The sequence below is a fragment of the Papaver somniferum genome, chromosome 8 (assembly GCF_003573695.1).
Source record: "Papaver somniferum cultivar HN1 chromosome 8, ASM357369v1, whole genome shotgun sequence".
NCBI lineage: Eukaryota > Viridiplantae > Streptophyta > Magnoliopsida > Ranunculales > Papaveraceae > Papaver > Papaver somniferum.
Genome location: NC_039365.1, coordinates 163,780,679 through 163,785,152, shown reverse-complemented (window position 1 = coordinate 163,785,152; position 4,474 = coordinate 163,780,679). Strand labels below are relative to the sequence as shown.

General features: G+C 36.1%; 1 pseudogene; it reads right to left on the bottom strand.

Annotated features, from left to right (window-relative positions):
* Positions 1 to 2,034: 2,034 nt before the first annotated feature.
* Positions 2,035 to 4,196, bottom strand: LOC113306360 (annotated as a pseudogene).
* Positions 4,197 to 4,474: the final 278 nt, after the last annotated feature.

The window sequence follows — 4,474 nt, the reverse complement described above, 5'->3', positions numbered from 1 at the left end:
AAAGACGCGTGAAGGAGGCAAGAAAGGGAAGAAAATATCTCCAAGATATATTCTTTTACTGACGAGTAATGGAAGAATTTTTAGAGTGATTGAGCAATATTTCTTGGTTCTGCTGGCTATATAAAGAGTGTTGTTGTTTCATAGAAGGGTATCGAGAGTTGAGAGAATTTGTAACGCCTGTTTAGCGGTTTATGTTATTTTTCTCCTTTTCCTCATTCATAGCGTTACTATACCTTCCCTATTCATTGTGGGTTGGTTATTCGTCAGCACGGGTTTAGCTTACGATGTGTTTGGAATCCCTCGGCCAAACGAGTATTTTACAGAGAGTCGACAAGGAATTCCATTAATAACTGGCCGTTTTGATCCTTTGGCACAACTCGATGAATTTAGTAGATTCTTTTAGGAGGCCCAATGACTATAGATCGAACCTATCCAATTTTTACAGTGCGATGGTTAGCTATTCACGGACTAGCTGCACTACCGTTTCTTTTTTGGGGTCAACATCAGCAATGCAGTTCATCCAACGATTAACCTAACCCGAATTGAATTATAGAGCTATGACACAATCAAACCCGAACGAACAAAATGTTGAATTGAATCGTACCAGTCTTTACTGGGGGTTATTACTCATTTTTGTACTTGCTGTTTTATTTTCCAATTATTTATTCAATTAAGAAAAAGAGAGAGAATAGTTCGAATTCTCTATATCCCACTCGGAAGGATCTCATCTCAAAATTATCCATGGTTGTTTATGTCTCTAGCATGACCACTTTATGAAATGTGGAGGGAAGTGGGGTAAATGGCCGATACTACTGGAAGGATTCCTCTTTGGTTGATAGGTACTGTAGCCGGTATTCCTGTGATCGGTTCAATAGGTGTTTTCTTTTGCGGTTCATATTCCGGGTTGGGTTCATCCCTGTAATATATAGTATGAACTGAGTTGTAGACAGGAAAAAGTAAGAGCTCAACGGGACCTTACCCCTTTTGTTTTAATTCGAGGGGTAAGGTCCCGTTGAGCTCTTACTTTTCCAACGAGATTTTTATTTATTTCATAACAAAAAAGTTTACAGTTAATACAAACATACTATTCTATTCGTATAAATGAAAAGAGGCCCTTATTGCTCCAATGTTTCAAATCGCTCTTTTTTTAAGATGATGCTTTTGGAGAATTAACTCTATTGATTGGATTCATAATACCTGTTCCTACATAGTATGTATTCGTCCGAAATTGGAAAAAAGAACGAAAATGAATCCATTTTCTGAATGACATACATAATATGGATTCTTATAGATGAGACATCATCCAAAGAATTTCTATACTAATAGAAGCTTACTCCATTTATTTTATTATCTCATCAAAGTTTTTCTTTTTTTTTAGAAGTTCATTGAAGAAGTTCGAGTTACTCAACGAGCTACTCCATACTCCACGCCCCCCTTTTTCTTGTCCACTACTTTTTAGAAATCCAAAGCGGCGAGGTTCCGATAAACTTAGAAAAAAGGGAATAGTACTTTTTAGGCGTAAGGGGATTAAGAATCATTTTTCTTTCAACACAAGAAAAGAAATTTTCACCATTTTCTTGTGTCGAAGATTAGAAAGATAAAGAATCCCTCCTATAATAAATAGGTTGTTCCTTTCATTTATTCCTTGCTTTATATTCTCCTCTCCTACCACTTATGTCGATTATCTACTCCTATTCGAATTTGATTCCCTTTTTCTATATGGAATATGAGACTTTTTATTTCATTTATTTCGTGGCATTTCAAATTTGACAATAGTAAGATAGTAACGCAACTCCTATTTGGATTGAAAAAGGGAGCTGGATTCACGTCAAATAACGCGTTCTTCACAATATAATACTAGTCTATTACTAGCATGAAAAGTAAAAGCTAAATACTTCCCAATATCTGGTATAAAAACAAACAGTAGCAGCAAAGCAAGTAAACTAAATACTATTTTTAACCATACATAATTACATCGATCAACAAGAATTTGGTTTTTATTAACTTTATGTGTGTGTTAATAAATACCTGGACCTAAAAATTCATTTCAGACAATTGAACCTTCTCGAATTGTTTCTTTTTCAAAACCAAAAATATTTGTGCCAGAATAATAGATGCCAAGAAGAACAAAAGGCCTTGGACACGTGATGGATCTTGAAGTACTATTTCTGCGTCTCCCTGACCAAATCCACCCACGTTCGGATTACTTGCTAGTGGCTGATCAAGCTTGATAGATTCGCCTTCGGACACAAGAAGTTCCGGTCCTGGGGGTATAATATCGACCACTTGGTGACCGTCTGACGTATCTGTTATGCTTATTTCATATCCCCCTTTTTCTTTACGTACAATTTTACTTACTATACCTGCTGATGTAGCATTATAGACTGTATTGTTACTCTTACTCCCATCGGGATAAATCTGACCCCTACCTTTGTTCCCGCCTACATATATAGGATATTTTAAGAAGTGAACGTCTTTTTTAATAGCGGGGTCTGGGGAAAGAATAGAAAAGGTGATTTCACCATATTTCTGACCTGGAACAGGACCTATCACAAGAATATTTTTTTTTGTGGGACGATAACTCTGAAAAGAAAGATTGCCCATCTTTTCTTTCATTTCGGGAGAAATACGATCTGAGGGGGATAATTCGAATCCCTCAGGAAAAATAAGAACAGCCCCTACATTCAAAGCTCCCTTTTTACCATTAGCAAGAACCTGTTTCAGTTGCATATCATAAGGGATTCTTACAACTGCTTCAAATACAGTATCAGGAAGTATCGCTTGTGGAACCTCAATATCCACAGGCTTATTAGCTAAATGACAATTGGCGCAGACAATACGCCCAGTCGCCTCTCGTGGATTTTCATAACCCTGCTGCGCAAGAATGGGATATGCATATGAAGTAGATGACCAAGTTATTACATATAGCATGATCGATACAGAAATGGATCGAGACATCTGCTCCTTTATCCGAGAAAAGATATTTATTTTTTGCATGGTCCAATCATTGATCCCGAGAATTTCTACAATAAATTAGGTAGGTTACTAGTATAGTTCCCTATCCACGATTCTGCTATTGTAATGGAATAATTTTACTGGAATGGAATACAGGAAGAGTCTCTGGGATGGGTATAAATATAAAAGGTGAGTAAGATTTTGAATGCTTTGTTTGTGTATGTACAAAAAAAGTAAAAAAATTATGATTTGATTAATATCGGTGAATCAGTCTTTAATCATTCATTGAATGATAAATCACTACAAGTGACGGAGATACGCGATTTAAATAACGGAAAATCCAATATTTTAAAAGTGTATCTAGAATGACTGGGAAAGTGGAAACAAGACCAGATATAATTTGATCATTATGATAACATCCAAAATCCTTGGAGATAGAGCCAATCATTAGTTCCCAACCATGAGGCGAATGGAATCCGATACATAAATCAGTTAATAAAAGAATAGAAAAAGCTTTTATTGTGTCACTTAAGTTATAGAGGAATTCTTTCACCCAAGAATTAAGAACGATAAGTTCTTCATTACCTAGAATAGAATAACCACTTAGAATAGCGAAACAGATTATATTTGTCGAGAAGTGCAAAATGCTATGAATATGACCTTCATTGTGCATCTTGACCAATTGTATCGTTTATTTGTGGATTTCTATACGGAGCTTTTGTATATGTGTCTCCGGGTACTCCTTTATAATTTCTTCCAAAAAGAAAAGTTCTTCTAATTCTATGAATTTTTCTAGAAGATTCTTTTCTTTAATATCATTCAAAAACATTTCGGGTTGCCTAGTATTCCACCAATTTGTAACCCAGGATTCCAGATTTTTATTAAATGAGAGAGAAACCCACCAGGGTAAAAATAAAATAGATGCAAGATATGTGAGGGTAGTGAATGTTTTCTTTTGTGGAATTTTAAATATGTAAATTACTAAGGAAACCACCTCTTTCGTCGACTCTACCCGATCGAAAATTTCTATGAAGCATGAGTTCTATAAAATGAAGATTCCTTAGTTCTGTTCCTTCCCCCCATGCTAACAAAACATTAATTCTTCGCAGTTCATTTCAAAATACTTCAATTGGTACGCGCAAGAAATAGGCCAATTCCGCCGCTTTTTGTTCAATTTCTCGTGGAGTCAGATTCTCATCAGTATGAGTCAAGGGAATGGCTCCCTGACCTCTGATTTCCATATAAAGGACACGACGAGGAAAAAGACCCTCTTTAATTTCGATTCTAATCGACTGGACATCTCTCATAAGGAATCGAAGGAAGATACGACGATTTATTCCAGGAAATCCCCAACGAAAAATACACACTATTCCTTCTTTTCGATCAAATCGGTCATAACCACTACCTACATTCCACGAAATTGTGCACCATAAATAGGAGCTAATGAACAGACCCGCGATCCCATAGAAATACATAACGATGCCTTGTGGAAAAAAGAGGATTTCCTGAGACGGGAATA